At 42.4% G+C, this 20,705-nt stretch overlaps 1 protein-coding gene across 2 annotated transcripts in view; it reads right to left on the reverse strand.

Annotated features, from left to right (window-relative positions):
- Positions 1-19,637, reverse strand: part of TMEM229B (transmembrane protein 229B) — a 54,294-nt gene extending 34,657 nt beyond the window's left edge. Inside the window, exons 1-2 of one of the 2 annotated variants that reach the window (XM_083348511.1) lie at positions 19,391-19,637; positions 13,976-14,118 (exon numbers count right to left, since the gene is read on the reverse strand). The gene's annotated coding sequence lies outside the window, so the exon portion shown is untranslated. Of the gene's footprint in view, positions 1-13,975; positions 18,548-19,390 lie in introns of those variants that run through there. The other variant, XM_083348512.1, reaches the window with a different exon arrangement.
- Positions 19,638-20,705: the final 1,068 nt, after the last annotated feature.

A 20,705-nucleotide genomic window follows, 5' to 3' on the forward strand; every position in this document is an offset into this window, starting at 1 on the left:
ATCAATTGCAGTGATTCCTTTAAAAATCCATGGCAAAGAAGAGGCCATGAAATCTGATGCGATTCACTTAACACTTTACTCAGCAACAGAAATTCTGGTTTCAGTTGTGGTTGCAAGTCTATGGTTACCTATGGAGAAGAAGCCTCTAGCACCACCTTTCTTTCTAACAGTTACTCTGGGCCCCCAAAGTTTGAGGAATGGCTAAAGGTTAATACTTGGTTTGCTAGTAGTGTACCAATCTGTCTGTAAAAAGATAAGGGAAACAGGAGAGTAAGTAGCATTCTCTTACATCAGTACATTGGTGCTGTTTGGATCCCTCATGTCTTGTATTTATGAATGGGCAAGCATTTTACAGAGGCACCCACAATATATTCCCAACATTCAGTATGTTCCATCAGGCCACCCAAACTGGAGATCCCTGGTCTTAAGGAACCACGTGTGTTATTGTTCCAGACTAAAAAGCATGAAGATTGTAACAAGAAGCAAACACAGCCACGGTAATCTGTTTTTGGAAACACGACGTTTGGAATGCTTCTTTCCTTCAATGTTAATAATCCAATGGGGCAATTATTTCTTCAAAGTATTGTTCTGTGAAGTAGGCTAGATATTCTGCTAAATACAGTTCAAACCAAATATATAGAATAGAAAGAAAAATAGAAATTAAGAGCAGAAAATAATATTTGGAAATGAGGTCCATGAAGAAGATGGTCAGTTAGAGGAACTGCATGTTATTCCAAAATCCAGTTATTGCTTATGAATATCAATTCCCTGAAATTTGGCATCAAGACAACCTGAATTGTGATCTGCATAATGGCTTAACTTGTATATATTTACATTTTCTTGCTTATTTTTCTTCTGGAAAAAGTTATGAGAAATTAAAAAGATTTAGAAACGTTCACCTTCTGAGAGTTCATCAGCTATTATTCACTGAAGGATGTTTGTGAACAAAGAACTCAGGTGTTAATGTTTTAGACTCTAGAGTGTTTGCCATTACAGACAGCCTGTGTTTAAAAGATTTTATGGGAAAAAAACAAGACAGACTGATTTGAAAGTGTAAGTAGACTATAAAAATGATGTTATACTAGATATACAAATGAAACTAGCTGATGCCTTAATAATTAATTAAATCATTAATTAATAATTAAAAGGGGTATACGAATAACAAACCAAAAGAGAAATGTGGATAACTTTTCCATATTGGATTTACAAAGGGGACTTGTTAATATTTTGGAGATTTGTGAGATGGAACAAAGATTTGTGATGAAGGGAGAAGTCATTTTTTACATATTTCCTTTTCTTGTTTTTACTATATTCTTTTTTCTTTCAATTGTTCTTTTGATCTTTTTCTTTTTTTCTTCTGCACTTTTTATTCTTTTAGATTTTTGTTTCTATTTGTCTTTATCTTTTTAATTATAACATTTAATGTTGTACATTTATTATAAAATAGAATGTAAAAGCAATGTCTAAAAGTTGGCAGCTATAGAAAAGATCTCATTGAAATTATTTTCAGATAGAATATGACTAGGATACACAGAAAATTAACTGGAGGGAAAGGAAAGGAAAGGAAAGGAAAGGAAAGGAAAGGAGGAAAGGAAAGGAAAGGAAAGGAAAGGAAAGGAAAGGAAAGGAAAGGAAAGGAAAGGAAAGGAAAGGAAAGGAAAGGAAAGGAAAGGAAAAGGATCTCTTTATTGTATACTGTATATTTCAGTTGTGGATCTCAGATTTCCAGTTAAAAATACAAAGTGAATACCCATCACTCCAAGCTGCAATTTTTCTGAGTAGTGAATGGTCTATTGTTTTTTTTTTAAAAAAATATCTGACTCATCCTAGAATTAAATACTTACCTTGAATTCTTCTACAGAGCACTTTCTGTGATACAAATTGTTTGAACAGAGGCGAAAGAAGTGTTATCATCTGTGCAAACCATCTGGATAAAGGCTTCACTATCAATCAATAGCTGGCAAGGAGCAAACAAAGGAGGAGGAAGAAGGAATATTCAGCAGAGATACTCTTAACAGGTGCTTAGATAGATAGGAAAGGAGAACAAAGTTCAATTTACCCTTTTTCTTTTTCTTTCCAATCATGCTGGCCTGCCAATGTACCCTACTCCTGACCTTAAAAAGTCTCTAACAGAAACAGGGAGATGTTCTCTGAAATTCTCCGTTGCCAGCCAAGATGTGACCAAGTTCTCATGTAAGTGATGCCACACAATTCATATGAATGTTTTATTTTTCAAATTTATATAGCTGCCCATCTCACAAAACAAGTGACTTTGAGTTGCGTATTTTCATTTTGCTGAGCAATACTTTAAGCAGTTATGCTTCTTGAGATGAAGGTTCAGGCAGAGTCTGAACCTTATTTTTTACACTGCCAAAGTCTTGCTAAAAACAATGTGTTGTTTTCTTCTAGGCCCACAAGAAGAGCTCCTTGGCACAACTACAAGACAATTTTCCAGTTGCTGCCCTCCCAAACCTGCCACACTTCCTGGTGCAACCAGCCAAGCCACCTCTTCACATGATTCATCTAGATGTGAGCCAACTATAATGGTTACCCTTCTTGCCAAACTTCTTTGATTACCACCATTAACATGACAATTGAGGGCTCATCCTTCAATCTCTTAAATCACTATTGTAGCAGCTGCTGAATCAGAGTCTGTACAACTTTAATCCCTATGGCTTAGAAAATAAATCTGCCTGTATTTCAGTAGCTAAAGTCACAGGAGGCCTAGTTTGTGGGAGATGAATCATTCATATTTCCGTTCCCTGCCAAAGTATCTATGTTCTTCAGGCTTTAATTTAACAGTAATAGCAGGCATCTAATTTTCCTTTTATGGTTCTTGAGGGCACCTGATGAAAACTTGCTTCACTTAATTCAACAACAGACAATTTTGCTCACAAGAGAGCCCTTACTCAGATCTATCTCTCCCCCAATGCACTGCTGCAATCACACAAAATTATGTTGGGGAACTGGGAGGAGGCCCCTCATCATACCGATATGATGGAGAAGAATGGGAGTGTTGTATACTTTAGTCATGTGTTTTTCCAAAAATTATTGTTTCGATGAATCAAACCATGGTTATATCTTGTACTGCAACAAGGTTAGTTATATCCTGTTATCCACCCAAATGGCAACTGTCCCTTACTTTTATTTAAAATCAAATAAAATCAAATTGTTATTACTGTCATAGACCAGCATTTTTTTAAACAAGAATTTATGCCAACATTTCTACTGCATCTATATGAATTATCAATTATCATTGAGGCAGCGTTTATTATAATTAAAGTATTGATAATAACAAACTCAACCCCAAAAGCAAATACACTGAAATAATAAAAATCCAGCTTTGTGCCTAACTACTATACCATTTTAGCAACTGGAAGGTGATTGCTTTCCCAAGTAAGGTATATGAAGTGAAGTTCCCCAAAATGCTTAAAACAGAGAAGGCACCTCAAAGTATTCTAAACGCCAATATTTTAATGAAGAGGTAGACAACTCACAATCAATTGGCTACATGCAACCCCCTTGCCCAACTCCCAAATTCAGTAGCAAATCTATTTTCAGCAATGAACAGGAATGTCAAGCTTTGACTCTATCTTATACATCCATTTTATTTTAAAACCCAATGTTTTTCCCGTCCTTTATAGTGATGCCCCCACTTTATTAGCGGCTGCCTCAATTCTTCTTTAATATAATACACAAAAAGATCGTCCATCCCTGATTTAGGGCTTAAAGGCACTTTGAATTAAGCCCAGGAATAAATTGGAGAATGGCCAGGTTGCTAAACAATCAGAACAAGGTCATCCAATTTTTGCTGGCCCCAGGCAGAACTCCAACAGCCATATGATCGCACAGAGACAACTCCATTAATGAAGCTATAGCTCCATGTTCCAGATAGGCATATGCAGCAATCCTCCTTGAACTGCAACCCTCAACTTTTCATCCACAGCCCCAGATCTGACCTGCAGAAAACAAAATGAGCTTATGAACAAGCAGTTCTGCAGCAATGAACTTCTCTGCCTTGGAGGTCCGTCAGACATATGTTAAGTTTGCTCACTTTATTATAATGAGGTTAAACCTGAAGGTCTTGGAGACCCCTCCTGTGTTTTGAAAGGAAGAAGTATGCCTTGACTGTGTTCAAACAGTTCTAAAAATATGGGGGAAAGCATTGTCTGAGTTTGTGAAGTTGCAGTCCTTGTATTTCTAAAATAAAATGACATACTAACACCTGCTGAAAAATGACTGACTCCGGAAATGCGTCTTTTGAATGAACACCAAAGAACATGATAGAGCATGCAGAAAACAATGTTCAAGAAGTTCTATCGGCTCCTGTCTTTTGGAGAACAAAATTTAATGCCACAATATGACCAAGCACCATCTATTCTTTATTTATTATTAGAAAACTCACCAAACATTTACATGGATGATCAAAGGTCTGAACAGCCAGAGCTTTTCATTTTTTTATAGTAATCATGTTACATTTGTAATTAATAAGCTAAAAACTAAATACAAAATAAAACACCTAAAAAAAGAAAAAGAAAAAAGCGCAGAAAAGAAAAAAACAGAAAGATAGAAAAAAAAGAAAAAAATATAGTAAAGGGAAAAAATGTGTTGTTGCTTATTGTGGGTTCTTTTAAATGTTTATCTGTGCACTCACACTTATGAATGATGTCCTTTCAGACCACCTTGTTTGACAAATTTCCAAACCCAAGGAGGAATTATAGTAAGAAGGATGCCCCTTTTATTTATGCTTTCGGGTGTAAGTCCTGCTATCTCCTTGGTTCCCAAAACAGCGCAGTAGCCTTGACAACCAAGAATGCCTACTAGGGTCTGCAGTTTGAATCCCAAAATCAGAATCACAGAACAGAAAGGGGCCATAACCCTGGTGGCACAATGGTTAGAATGCAGTATTACAGGCAAACTCTGCCCACACCATGACAGGGCTCAAGGTTGATTCAGCCTTCCATCCTGTTTAGAGGTTGGTAAAATGAGGACCCAAATTGTTGGTGGGGGGGGCAATATGCTGACATTTGTAAATCATTCGGAGAATGCTAGAAAGTTCTATGGGGTGGCATATAAGTCTTAGTGCTATTGCTATTGTATTTACACTTTTGAGTTCAGTTCTCTGGTCAATGCAAGAATCCAAAACATTCCAGAGAGATGGTTATCTAACTTCTTCAACACATCCAGTGGAGAAAAACTTCCCGCTATTATCTGGATAATGGGCTTTGCTGTCAAACTGCTATTTATATTAGGAAGGGTTTTTTTTTCTTACTAACATTCATTCAGAATCCCCAGTCCTGTAACTTGTGCAACTTCGAGTTAGTAGGAACAGTTTCCTTTGAAGATTTAATCCACAATGATAGAAACTATTATGGTATATGTATGGTGTTCCAAAGTCACTGAATGAGCAAAATACGGCACTGGACCTCTTACGAAGAAGAAAAAAAAGGATCTAGTAGTTGTATAAAAAACTATCATATCATCTCTATCACATTTTAAAGCAGAACATTTAATTCACTGGTTAAACTTACAGTGATCCAATAGGAATTAAGGTCAGGATGTAGTTGCTTAGCAACTTAGCAGATTAACATTTTCCAACTGTTACCTACTCCGTAGAAGGCAATGGGTGATTTACTGGGACACTTCAATTCTATTCCAGGTTTTCCTACTGTTTTATTGTTTTATTCTGAGCATGGAATTGACCTGCTATTTTATACACACGTCAACTTAATGGGATTTACTGTACTTCTGAGATAAAATGTCTAGGTCTACACTAGGCGTATCCAACCCATGGCCCATGGGCCGCATGTGGCCCAGGCAAGCCAAAAAGTTGGATACCCAAGGACTACACTAGTAGTCAGTCTCATTTTATTAGCCAAGCCAGCAGATGAATGGGTGTGAACTTTAAATATGTTTTAAATCAACTGTCACTAGATTTTTTAAAAAAAAATTACATGCGTTTGTTGTTTTTCTATTTTATTTCACAAAGCAGTTTGCACAAATCTGCAGAACAGCCACAATACTGCTGCATCAATAAGAAAGGCAATGCCTTGAGATAAAATGCATTATATCGTAAGTTAACTATCAATACAACTGGGAGCAGAAAACATTTTTATTAAAGAAACACAGTATTCTTTTCACTTATCAGCTGAACCTTTTGTTTCTGGCTTCTTAACAGGCTGCATTGCTCAAATCCCTTGAAGATTATATAGATTATATAATTATTAGCTAAACATTTCTCTTCATTGATATGAAAATGTGTATCAGACACTTGATTCTGGTCAAAGATACCAGGTTGAATGGAACAAGCAACAGACAGACTGAAGTTAAAGAACCCCTTTTTAACTCTCAGCCAATATCACCAGTTCTCAAGTTTTATGCCATATATAGAAAATAAGGTGCGATACCGAACGTGCTTAACAAATGAGGCTCTTTACTTAAATTTGTTTCTTATACAGAACTTGAAAACAAAATTGCACATGGAGAGGATTTATTAGGAAGAATTCCCAATTACTGCAGTTGGTCAATTAATTCAATAGCAGTAGTCACGGCACAATGTCATCCTGTTCCTTTCTTTCCCACTAAATCTATTTTCAGAATATTTCAGTAAGATGTGTTTCAAAAGAACTTTAATCTACAACTATTACAAACAAGGTCTCAGTGGGAAAAACAGAATACAATTTTCAATTCCATACTGTAACTGCAGAGTACAGAAGTGGTAACTGCAGAGTTTATCAGAAGCGTATTCTATCAGAATGGTATATATACAGTCTACCTTCTGTTAAGTATTCACAGAGAGACAGGAATGCAGGTATTATATTACATCATTTCCCCCACCTCCCTACCAATGTTTGATGTGACTTTTCTACATGCCCTTGGAAGGAAATTTCTCTATTTTTACACTGTGTGTATTCTGTGTAGTGTTTTCCATTATATTGATCATCAATAAAACTGCCTCCTGGTGGTTAGAAAAGTGGTAAGAATTGGGAAAGCTACAAAATATAGTTAAAATGGCCCAGCTTTGAAGACATATGCTTTGATGGATAAATATATCTCTGATTATTTTAGATGACAATACAAATCTGATGATTTTAGAAGTTGAATTATAAAGGGACAGGACTATATTATGCAACACAAAGCCAATATAACACGGGGAGCATTTGGCGTATGTACCCCCTCTCTTCAAAGGTCATTCCCAAATACTATTGAGTGTGTCCGGTTCTGGAGGACCTGGGACAGGACCATGGCTCTCATGGTGGCCATGAACTCCTAAGAGTCCTCAAAACCCACTAAAGAAGGCAGCTCAATGTTCCCCAAGACCATAAGTCTGGGGAATTCAACTGCCAACTCAGAAATGAAGTCGAAGAGTTCAGGCAGGTTGTCCCTCTCATCAACAGCTAAATCGCAACTGAGGGAAGCCCTACTACAGACTGATCTGGCATTTAGAAGCAGCAGCTGAAAGCCTGGATTTCTGAAGGTCTGCTGACTAGGTACAGAGGCTGATAACTTGAAACAATATAAGACATCAGTCCCGCATTCCATGAGAATGGCCTGCTCCCTGTCTTCCACCCTATCTCCTTGTATCTGTCACCATCATAATATTTCAGCCTGTCCCCATCCCTTTATATCTTCCAATATAGCCCCCTCCATTCCCAAGGCCAAAACCTCTCATTGTCTTGAACTCCACCCATCCCAGGAACAGGAAGGCGGTCATGCTGAGGCATTTTAACTTCACTAGCTCTCAGCGCCATTAGGATGCTCAGTGACCATCTCCCCACTCCATCCACAAACACACTTCCACATACACGACCCTTCTCCTGCTATTCTCGCCCAACTAGTCAAGGACTCCTTTTCCATTCACCCCAAACTCACCCATCCCATCCTCTGAGTTTCACCCAGAGAGAAGGGGGAATCAGTCTTCATAGGAAACCCACTGTCCACAGACATAGGCAGCTAGCTGGCTGGTAGAATCCATATCAAGTGGTCAACAATCTCTTTCCTCTCTGGCAGAAGAAAAGGCAAAATGGCCTTTTTTGGAGAGGGAGTGTCCACAGTAGCCTGCCACTCTACTGTTGTCCCTGCCCCATATATAAGTGGGAAGGAGCCATGGTGGCCCAGTGGCTAGAATTCAATATTGCAGGCTGATTCTGCCACTGCCAGGAATTTGATCCTGACCAGCTCAAGGTTGACTCAGCCTTCCATCCTTCTCAGATCAGTAAAATGAGGACCCAGATTGTTGGGAGCAATATGCTGACTCTGTAAACCACTGAGAGAGGGCTGTAAAGCACTATGAAAATGTATATAAGTCTAAGTGCTAGTGCTATTGCTAAGTCTTATGTAACTATGAGGACAGTCTCTCTGTGGCCCCTGTTCTCTCTGTCATCTTTCCAGAAGGTCCTATATTACCAGCTGCCTGCCTGAGCCACGGAAAACTGCAACTCTCACCCTCAGAACAGAATCCTTGAAGGGCTTTTCTTCAGAAAAGGAATCCACACTGAGAATCTGAGTTCCTTAGGGGAGATTCTGCAGGCCCCACAGCTTGGAACGCCAAGGGAAAGGAAATAAATGCCTGCCTGGTTGCAGTGAAGCACCTGTTGCCTCCACACCAGCCACCTCCCCAAGCACACAGGACTTTCATTCTTGAGATGCTCATGATATCATTGCCCTTTAAGATAATAATAGATTTGTTTATGCTTTTTTTTCCATCTTCCTGATCTTTTTTTCCCCCAGAGTTTCTGTGGAATCTGTAATTTGATGGCAATTACAGTGCTGTTTATTTCAGATCTGTTTATTTGGATTTTGTTTTTATTTTGCATTTCATTGTTACTTTTATGTAGTTGTAATGGTACATTTATAATGGCTCAAAGAAAGTTTTACAGGCTTTTTTTTCCATTTCAAGAGTGACTCTTAAGAATTCCTCAGCAGACTCCATTCCTTCCCTTTTAATCAACAACGGATAATAAATTAGGACAGGCAAAACCAGATATGGGTGCATAGATAATAAGCTACATGTTACAACTACAGAATTACAAATTTCTCACACCACAAGATGCCATTTGATAGAAGAAAAATATGTGTTTTTACTGGGCTAATAAAATATGATTTCCTCATCATACTGATGCATCAACTGTGCGTCCTTTGGTTCATTCTCAATGAAATTGCCTGTTGAGTTTGATCTGATATATCACAATTTTTCTAGAGAGCCCTTTTCTCTGCATAGCAGAATACTATCTTTCCATTTCTGCAAAGCAACATAGCTACAAGTAGTCCCTGCGTTACAACTATCTGTCCAGAGACAGTTCAAAAGTTATGATGGCCCTAAGCAAATGGTAAATGGTCAGCACTCAAAGTTCTGGCTGTTGTAGTGCTCCCGTGGTCACATGATCAAAATTTGGGCACTTGCTGACTGGCTCACATTTACAAACAGATGCATCCCATGGTCATGATCTCCTGCTCTGCTTCAATTTCCACCACCCATCTCCCCCCCTCCCCCCCATCTCTGCCCTTTTGGCTACCCTGTACTCTGAACCCTACTTCCGCTTCTTAAGAGAAAAAGGGACTTGTGACCTTCCCTGACAGTTTCCCATTAATTTTTCTCATGGGAACTCAGCAGGAAAGGTCAGAAATTGTGGTCAGGTGGATACTACAACTGTGTAAGTGCAAACTGGTTGCCAAGTTTTCGAATCACAACGACGTGACTCTGGGGATGCTGTAACAGCCATAACTTCAAGAACTCATTCAGCAATGTTGGAACTTCAAACAGTCGCTGAATGAATGGTCGTTAACCAAGACTACCTGTAGGATGAAATTTTAAATAAAATAATAGGATGAGAGACCAAATGGAACATAGGAAACAAATACTTTCAGAAAACAGTCAAATGGATAGATATAGGATACCTAGCTTGGTGGGTTAGGACGCTGAGCTTGTCGATCAGAAGGTCGGCAGTTTGGCGGGTTGAATCCCGAGTGCCGTGTAACAGAGTGAGCGCCTGTTACTCATCCCAGCTTCTGCCAACCTAGCAGTTCAAAAGCACGTAAAAATGCAAGTAGAAAAATAGGGACCACTATGATGGGAAGGTCATGCCGGCCACATGACCATGGAGACGTCCTTGGACAAGTGCTGGCTCTTAGGCTTTGAAACGGAGATGAGCACCGGCCCCTAGAGTTGGAAACGACTAGCACGCATGTGCGGGGGAACCTTTACCTTTACCTTAGCTTTGTTTAGAGTACTCTGTTCTTTCTCAGTCCAGAGTACAGGATACCAAGTACAGATTTCAGTTACAAAAAAAAGTAGATTTTGAATGTTACAAAATATTTTTTGAAAGGAAGAACAATGAACTAAGTTAGTCAGAGAGGGGGTGGGCTTCATTTTCAGGAGACAGGTTCAAGCAGAAGATAGACAGCCACCTGTCTGGAAGGCTTCACTTGGGATTCCTGCTCTGAGTGAAAGGGGTGAGAATTTAGTAGCCTAAATAACTCTTTCCAGTTCCATAATAGGAAACGTTCTTTCCATGTTTACCTATGAAACAAAGCTGATGTGACAAAAGTCATTTGTTTAAAAAGTAGGCCAATTTTGTTTTGAGATTTCGCCAAGTGCTTAGTCTTATAATCTATCCTAATTAATGCTGGGCAGGCATGGGGGTGGGGTTAATCATGCTTTCCTTGAACTAACCCAGTCAGGTTTGATCACAAGAAAAATCTTTTTCTTTCCAGAATGTTATTCTAATTATTTTCAGAATTGGCACCGAAGTTAGAATATCACTGGGAACCAAGGTTGTACTAGCATATAGTTTTTCTAGTAACTACTATTCTGCAAGGCTAGAAGTTTATTTACTAAGAAACAGAATGAACGATAATGAACTTTCCATTTATAGAATTGTGCCTGCTGTATTAGATAGGCTAGTCTAAGAAATCAATGCCATCTAAGTCTAGAACTACTTTTATAGTACAGCTATAGCAACAGAATCTGGAAAGTCCCCATGTACTCCCTGTCTCCCTCAGTTTATCTTTGTACAAACTAGGGAGGGGCCTGTGTGAGATGTTTGCTCAACATCTCAATCAACAAATTAGTTTCTTTGAATGGGTTTGTGTGATGACCCAAGGCCCCGCACGGAGGCAAAGTAGTTGGCTGGCAAGAGAAACAGTCCTTTAATAACTGCCAATGTTCCCCAAAAGCTCCCACATAGGCTGGCAAGCCTTCAACCAAAGCACACACACACACACACATTCCTTTCAGCTGCCTCTGGCTGAAGGCAATTTCAATACAGCCGGAGAAGTATTCAATATCCTCAAGGCCAGACAGATAACAAGAAAACAAAACAGAAACTTAATGAGTCCTTTTAAATCTCAGCTTTCCTGCAGTCTGCAAGGAGACACTCAGAAATGCAGTCTGCGGTTGTAAAGTAGGAAACCAGCCGGTCCGGTATTCAAGGTGTCCAGGTTAAACAAAGACAAGAGCACAATTCACAACTGTCCCAAGATACCACATTTGTTCCAGGCAAATGCCCCACCCCACAGCGTCTCCTTAAGTCTTAATCCCCAGGTGTGCCTTGTGGAATGCGGCGGGACACTCTCCTCCCGAGCAATTAAGCCTGCCTATCTTGTTCTCTTCCTCTTCTCTGCTCTCCTTGCTCTAGATCGGGTGGGGTGGGGCTTGCCCCTCGCCTGAACTCTTCTTCCAAACCTGAAGGGCCCTGGCTTGCCTCAGCCTGCTCTTCCCCACAGTCCTCCGAAGCCACAGACACCTCCTCCTGGGCCTCAACAGGGTCCTGCTCCAGCTCCCTGTCCTCCTCGGATTCAGACTTGGACGGAGGCATGACACTTTGTGTCTGATCATTGCCTTAATAGAGGTGCTTCCTCCAGTCCTTCCCAGCCATTCCCTATGCCAGGGGTAGGCAACCTCGGCTCTTTTATGACTCATGGACTTCAACTCCCAGAATTCCTGAGTCAGCTATGCTGACTCAGGAATTCTGGGAGTTGAAGTCCATGAGTCATAAAAGAGCCGTGGTTGCCTACCCCTGCCCTATGCCCTCTTACAAGTTGTAAGGAGTTACCATTTTCCTTTATCTTGAGGGCTGAATCCCGACACCATCTACTGACCTGCAAAACCTCTACCTCTATAACCTCTATAACCACCATCTTACCTCTCTCCCAATCACTTTCCTTATCAGGCACTGCACATGCACAATTGGGAAAGCACTGATAGGGGGACCAAATACAGTAGTGCAGGGGTGTCAAACTCAATTTCACTGAGGGCCGCATCAGCATTGCAGTTGCCCTCAGGGGGCCGGGTGGGTATGGCCTGGGTGGGCGTGGCCTACTGGGTGGGCGTGGCTAGAGTGCGTATGGCCTACTGGGTGGGCGTGGCCAGCTCTACATCGTTCGCATCAAGGGTGCCTATGGGGGCCTGGGCAGGAGTGGGACAGATCTGAGGGTCTCTGGCAGAAGGAATGTCTCTGGGCCAGGGCCAAGGCAGGAGTTTGACACCCCTGCACTACTGTATTTGGTCCCCCTATCAGTGCTTTCCCAATTGTGCATGTGCAGTGCCTGATAAGGAAAGTGATTGGGAGAGTCCTCTAATTCAGGGCTTTTCAACATTTTCATTGTACCACTTTTAGGATAAGGCACTCTCCGAGTACCACCAGTCGCCCAGCAAGGTGTCAAAAAGTGACCAAAAAAAAAAGAGAGGAAAAAATGATAAAGTACAGGTAGTCCTCAACTTACAATTCATTTAATGACTGTTGGAAGTTACGATGGCACTGAAAAAAGTGACTTATGACCATTTTTCACACTTATGACTGTTGCTGCATCCCCAGGGTCATGTGATTTACATCTGGATGCTTGTCAACTGATTCATACTTATGACGGTCAGTGTCCCAGAGTCATATGATCACCTTTGCAATTTTTTGACAAGCAAAGTTAATGGCGGGGGGGGGGAGTCATCACTCAGGTTGCAGGGTGCCTGTGTGAGGGGGAATCCATGGGTCTCTGGTGGAGGGGAGTGGAACTGGGGTGAGTGCCCTCCTTCCCTCCCTCTCTCCCATTGTCCTTCTTTCCTTCCTTTCTTACCTCCTTTGTCCCTTCCTTCCTTCCCTCCCTCCCTTCTCTCCTTCCCTCCCTCCCTCCCTTCTCTGAGAGCTTGAGGTTGCTTCTTAAGTGAGTCCAGTAAATACTTACTGAAACCGAGCAAGGGAGATTTCCAGGACCACGAATCGGCACATGCTGAGAAACGCCAATCTCACTCTCTTGCGCATCCCAATTGCTTGCCTTGAGGCAAGGCAAGCAATTGGGATGCACAGGAGCTCGAGATCGGCGTTTCTCAGCATGCGCCGATCTCGCACTCCTGCAATCTCCACCACTCCGTTTCAGCTTGCTTTCTGTTGCAGAAAGCAAGCTGAAACAAAGAGAGGGAGATTGCCAGGAGCGCGAGATCGGCATTTCTCAGCACACACCGATTCGTGCTCCTGGCAATCTCCCTCACTTTCCACTTGCGGAGGTCAGAGCCGGCTGTACGGAGTCGCCAGAGCTCCCAGTGGGTCGGCGTGATGCTGTGTGCCCGGGAGGCCGCATACGGGGCCGCTGATCAGCTGACAACTCTGTACGGCCAGGTCCAACCTCCGCTGACGGGCTCCAGTTGGTGGAGGTCAGGGCCAGCTGTACGGAGTCACCAACAATGGGGGGGAGTGAGTCAGGCAGGCACGTTTTTCCCTCCACACCCATGTTCTGATGGTTTCACCTGCCTTGGTGTGCGTCAGGAAAAAAACGCGGGCCTCAATTCCCACCTGCTGCCGCAGGATGAGTCCTCGGGGAGGGCGTGCGACGTCTGGCCGCTTTGCTTTCCCCTCTGTAAAGCCAGGCACATCAGGAAGAGGAGAAGGGAAAAACTCTCAAGCCCTGTGAGGGAGGCAACATGAGGGCCATGAAGGGTATTGCAAGCTCGCGAGGGGGGGGAGAGGAAAATAAGATGGACACCTACCTGCCAAGGGAGTGGATGTCTCTGTCCCCTTCAGGCTCATGCTTGCTTCTGGGGGATGGACGACACAGTCACTGCACAATGAGTCCCAGGGAAGGGCGGGGCCTCGCTCTGCGCCTGCGCTCTTCGCACACCCTGGTAGATTCCTGCAAGCCGCTGGCAAGCAGCATGTTTTCCAGCAGCAAGTGAGCTGGGAAGGAGCAGGGGGGGAGGCAGGGGAGGAGGCAGAGGGGGGAGGAAGGCAACACCGCATACCACCAGCCAGGTGCTCGCGTACCACCGGTTGAAAAGCCCTGCTCTAATTTTGCTGTCCTCCCTCGTCGGTATGTCAACAGCTAGTGGAAAAGATATTGATTGCATTGGGATAAAGTAGGTCTAGAATCCTGTTCTTCTCCCACTCTTCCCATACCACACTGTAGTACAACTCAACAGTCAAAGGGGGGAAGACTGAATCTCAAAAGGAGCTGAATTATAAGCAGTATTTTTTTTCCTGGGATTCCTTTTCTTTTCTTCTGTATAAGTAACAATGTCAGCTTCCAGATTCTACTATGATGTTTCAGAGGGAAACATAGGGAGGAGAAGACAAGAAGATTAGTTCTTTAGTATTGCATCATTTCAGCTTGTTACTCCAGTGCACCCTTGTTTTAGGACATAGATGGAAGCACTTACAGTACTGGTGACTGAACAGTTTTGTGTTATTAGTCAGTTCTGAAGAACCACAAGCACAGCATTACTATATCCAACTATTACGCAGGAGACAGGATGACCAAAGATTGGGAGTGCCTCTATCAGCCAGAAGTAGACAAAAAGCACTGTTCTAATCCTACCAACTATTATTCAGCTTCCCATTTTTTATATAGATAGGCAAAGATGTAGTGACTGGGTTCATTGTTATGCCCTATCTTTTTAACCAGCTTTTCCCAACCTAGCACCTTCTATGGCAGAAGCTGCAGTCCAACACTTTCTTAAAGAAGAAAAAAAACTTGTTTAGTGGGAAGAGGTTTTTTTATTAAAACTGTTCTGGAACCTGAAATTGGCACCAATAATTTACATTTACGTTTATGAAAACCCTTCTGGGTAAAAGATCAGATTGAAGCTATAGTTTTCTAATTTAAAAAGCGCTGTTCATTACAGTATGGAAAATTCCTGGTGACTGGGGGCCAAAGTCACAGTTCAAATCCATAGTTCAATCTAAACAGATAGTAAAGGACAGGCTGGGAAGAATTATGTAAAACATGAGCAAGAAAAGAAGAAGTTGTACCAAGTCTCAGTTTCTAAGATTTGGAAGACTTAAAGCTGTACCTATCAGGTGAGATGGAAATACAAATGCTTCCCACGCACTAGTTGGAACCCTGTATTGTTTTCCAGGTATAATATTTGACACAATGAAATAAGAATTTATGCACTCCTATACAGTATTTTATTCACCAAATTCCTTTTCTTGATTTGAATGAGCAGCTTAGCAGCAAAAGGAGAGAAAATTTGCATTTGGCTAGAAATTAAAACTGCTGATATGCCGACTCTTAAAATGGAAATGTTAAAAAATTGATTCCCTTCTAAAAATCACTCCAGCAAGTTTGTATACCATGAAACTTTGTTGACTGTCAAATCAGTAGCATATTTTTATAAACACCATATAGTAGTTTGAAAGCTGTTTCCTTTCACAGAGGATAGTTGTTTCCTTATTTTTCAAAGGGAAAAATGGTGAGTTTGCATTGAATGAAGTGCCTGATGCTACTGGATTCCATTAGAAATAGAATCCAGTACATTCCATTGGAGGACTTGCTTTATGGTCACAGATATTTTGTCCTTTTGTTTGCTTTACTCTGTATTTATCCAGTGCTTTTTAGCAATGTTTTCAAGAAGGTCTATACTTTTTATTACTTTGCTCCTCCATCTAGTTTGTGTCAATAAAGGACAACAAAAATCCCTGACAGGCTTTTTTTTTTTTACTTACTGTGTGTTTATAAACAGACTTCCGAAGTTCTGAAATTCAGCCCTTATAAAACCCTCCTACTTCTAGGATTACATCATCTGTACTTCTAGTAGGAAGTGACTTGTACTAACAATATGACACTTCTGGGTGTAAACATTAAAAAGTTCAAAACATGTCCAACGTTTTAAAGCTAGTCCTAGAAATTAAGGCAGGTGCTCTCCAGCCAGAATGAAACTAAGAATATATTTACCGTAATACCTTCTGCTAAAAAGGTTTAAGGTTTATTAAATTTATATGCCGCCCTTCTCCCTGAGGCTTCAGTGTGGCTGGATCAGCACCTACATGTATTTTATACACTACTCAGTTACTGGAGTTTAATGATTTCCTTCCCCAAATTCCTCATCTCAAACATACATTTTAAGCCACCCATTCTACTTGTTCTTTCTGTCCTACATAAGAACCAGTCCTTTGATTATTTAAAATATGTGAAAAGCAAAAACTACATAATAGTTTCTATGGAATTAACCCAATATAAATATTGCTTTCTTCTTTTTCAGTGTAGAAAAATATTGCCTTGTGGCATGCAAATTTTGAAAGTTAAGGATTTTTTTTCTAGATTTCAAACAACATAGATCGCCAATAGTTTTTCCACAGAAGTACTGTACAGTGTATCACAATATAAGATCCAAATTGCTGTTGGGTAAGTGACTAAATACAATCAGGGTTCTGTTTAGAATCATGGGCGAAAAAACAATGAAAAGAAAAAGAACAGAATCAGACAATACAGTAATGACTACTTAATCCAGTATTCCACAAACTTCATATTATATTTTTAAAAATACCTTTCTGCATCTCCTATAACAAACAGATTTCAATATGTGTGGCCTATGCCTATTTAAACCTCATATGGCTTAAAATAATTTCCTAAGGTTGGGTCTTCAATTACAATATCTCTCTCCACGAGAAACAGGAGCAGAATCAATTATGCTTCAAATAAGGAAATATGAAGGCCTAATTAACATTCTTCTTTTTGTGGAAATAAAATTTTCTGAAGAAAAATAAAATTATCATGCTGTAGTAATTTGCTATATTTAAGTTTTTGAGTTTACTTGTTCTTGGAATTGGACATTTATTAAGTTAATGTTTCACAAAAATGCGACAATTTCAAAGGATTAGCAAGGTTACTTCAACTGGAAGGACATTCAGTCTCTTGCCCAACATTCTGTTTATTCCCCAGTGCTGGAGATTATTGTCACTATTTTAAAACCCTGGCTGTTTCAATCAGTACAGTCCAACGGGTTTCAGCACAAGATTCTTGGTCACAGAATAAAATACATTTTTCTGTGGGATGCTGATACACATTTAGTGTTTTCCCCTTTAGAGATAATTAACTGAGAAAAGCAGGAAACGTAACACTTCTCCGTTTCACTCAACTTTAGTCCCCAAAGGTATTTTTTCAGTTTAAATTTTTAAAAGGACGATATACTTTTGTTTTACTGATCACAGCAAACGTGGAAAAACTTCCTGGCTTTTGGTATGGTATGAAAATAATGCTGCTAATGCTAATGATAAAAAGAACACAGCTTACAGAGGCTGTCGTATATTATTTAATGATTTGCCCAGTGATTAGCACTGGCATATTTTAACATCCCCTAAACACAATATTCAATGCAATGATCCAGTTGATTACATAAATAAATATTGTTACTGATTACATAAATACATATTGTTACAATAAGCCTATCATCTTACACATCACCATATACCCACACACTTAATTTATATCCTCTCACCTCCTGGGTAAGAATTTCTACCCACTGGATGTACACAAAGCTCTGTCTTCAGCAGCCTCCTTACAACTGGCACCCAGGATATGTGAGACTACCATTCATATCATCTCTGGAGAGCTTACCAAAGCATGCTGGTTATGGAGTGGCAAGCATAATCCAACACTTTGGGGAGGGGGTGTGTGTGAATCATGTTGGAAGAGTTTTCCCTAAACATACAAGTACTCATAGATGTTTCTGTACAATCTAATAAACCTAGCTGTAGGAGTTAGCAAAGGACCATGACTGATTTCAGAGAACAGATTCTATGTTCTGTAACACCAAAAGTACAATGGCACATTGGAGACCACTAACTGAATTATAGGGGGGGATATGTGTCTTTATAGGTAGGAGACAGCCAAGGAACTCCTTGGCTGCCAAAGTGGGTAGACTAGATGGCAGACATACACCATGTGAGCTGTGAGCTATAAGCCTAGTAATAAAGCTTGCAAAACGCTTGTGAGTTTGTTTTAGGAGAGAACAATGCTTAGATTCTCTTTAAGAGTCACCTTCTACCTTCTCTTCTAGCCTCAGCTTCCCATTTACAAAATGGGAATAACCATTTACCAGCCTGTCTCACTGGACTGACATGAAAATTAATGTGCCCAATACTTACTTTTTATAAGGAGTGTTATAAAGTTTTTTTTTTAAAAAAAAAAATCATGCTGGGGCTTAGAAGAGTAGGATCAGAAATAACAATCTTGAGACCTGAAAGGCACATCTTGGGGCTTTTTCAGACTTTGAGGAGCTGAAGTCAAATACATGACAGGGAAATTAGAGGAGCAGACAATCGGAGGAAGCCCGAAGATTTGAACAATTAGAACAGCGTTTCCCAACCTTAGGAACTTGAAGATGCGTGGACTTCAACTCCCAGAATTCCCCAGCCAGCATAGCTGGCTGGGGAATTCTGGGAGTTGAAGTCCACGCATCTTCAAGTTCCTAAAGGTTGGGAAACGCTGAATTAGAATACACCCCCCAGCAGAGGGAGGTGACCCCGCCGCCTGGGAAGGCTGCGAGACAACTGGGAGGCACCACCGCGTTCAAGCAGACCCTTTAAGAGGAGGGAGAGAGAGGCAAGAAATACCCAGGCGTGAGGCGAAGCTGGCAAGTAGCCACCCAGCGTCCGAGCAAGGAGATTCCCCGCTTCCCCAGCAGATCGCACGCGGCCGAGGACGCGCGCGGGCTTCGTGGCTCGTGCGGGGCCAAAAGGAGAGCACGCGCCCCCCAAAAGCCTCTGGCCGAGCCCGCTCCAGGCCAAGCCCACCAGACAGGATGCAGCAGCTCAGCATCCTTCCCAGGCCGGCGGGGGCGTGGCGGATCGGAAGCCGGGAACGGAGGCAGGAAGATGGGAGGTCGGGGAGCGATTAAGGAACAGGATCCGGCAAAAGAAGGGCAGCCGAGGAAAAGCGCTCGCTTGCCTTCCGCTTCTCCCCGGCACCTCCTCGCTCTGTTGCGGGCTGAGCTCCCTTTCCTCTCGCGCGGATCCATCCCCACGGAATTGCTCGGGGCTGCGAGTTGCAGCGGGTCAAAAGGGGAAGAAGCCCGAGCGTGCTGAGCGCCGTCGCTCTGGTCCTCCGCCCGCGAGCGTCGGTGACCCGCACCCGTTGGCAGGAAGGAGGAGGAGGAGGAGGAGGCGGCCTCTGCGGATGCACCTACCCGGGTGAGGCTGGGCGGCGGGACGCAAGGAGGGCCGCCCGGCTCAGGTGCCTGCTCCCCCGCAGCGGCGCGGCTGGGACCCGCTCAGCAGCGTTTGATCCGCCTCGGCTCCATGGATCGATCCGAGCCGGCAGCTGTTCCTTTTGTAGCCGCTCTTGCGCCGCCGCCGCCGCGGTCGGAGATCAACTGTGCCAATGAAGAGGACCCATAGCGTGGATGCGGTTGCAAGGCAAACTGCACATGCTCCTTCCTGACAGCCGGCCGCCTCCCCTCCCCCGCCCGCAGCCCTCCGATCGCTTAACCCTCTCGCTGCTGCGCCCTGGAGGAGCGGGCTGGGTAGAGGGGAAGTCAAAAGGGCGGGAGGGGAGACCAGGCCGAGTCCCTCGACTCGGTTTCCGCCATCCGTGCGCTGCCGCGAAGCCCCATCCCCGACGTTGGCTTCCCTCTCCGCCGGGCTGCGTGCTCCGTGCGCCGGGCTGAAGAGCCGTAGCAAGGGAAGAGTTACTCCGTCCAGGTTCTTGGTTGGCCGCGTTCCCTTCCTGGTTTGAATAATTTACCTCCTGGCAATTTGCACGGAGCCCGTTGTTTTTTCTACGGCAGTTAGCCCGGGTTCCCCCGTGGCTCCTTGAGGCCGAGAGATGGGTCTGTTGGAAGAGAATAGCTGTAAGCTCAGATATTGAACTTTGGAGTCCTTGGTGTTCTTTGAGCTGCTTGCAGACCTTTCATTACCCCATTAGGTAACACCACCAGTGTTAGTGGGTGTGGGGTTTTCTCCTTGCTTATATACATTAGCATGGGCTGCCAGTGTTGACAGGGTTGTGGTTTTTTTTCCCCTTGGTAGCTCCTTGATTTCAAAATCAACATTTCAAAAATGTCCTTTGATGGAAGATCAAAGGTCACGGTTAAGGCTAGACCAGGGGTAGGCAACCTCGGCTCTTTTATGACTCATGGACTTCAACTTCTGGGAGTTGAAGTCCATGAGTCATAAAAGAGCCGAGGTTGCCTACCCTTGGGCTAGATCCAAGGCGGCTGCAGGAGATAAAGTGGAAGAATACAGACCTTCCTTTTCCATCTGATCTAGGTTTGCAGCTGTAATAGAGCTGATTGCTGATTACCTGCACCTGTTATGGGGGTGGGAAGATGGGAAAGCCTCTCTTGGATCCCTGAGCCACCGAGAGAAGAGGTGCAAAGTCATTTGGTTTCTCCTTTAAAAAATGTTAGGAATATTTATTTACGTATTCAATTTCTATAGCCACCATCTCAATCAATGACTCTGGAAGGATTACAGGTCTAATATTGTGTCTCTGAGGGAAAT

Source organism: Vipera ursinii, assembly GCF_947247035.1.
Source record: "Vipera ursinii genome assembly, chromosome: 1".
NCBI classification, from domain to species: Eukaryota; Metazoa; Chordata; class Lepidosauria; order Squamata; family Viperidae; genus Vipera; species Vipera ursinii.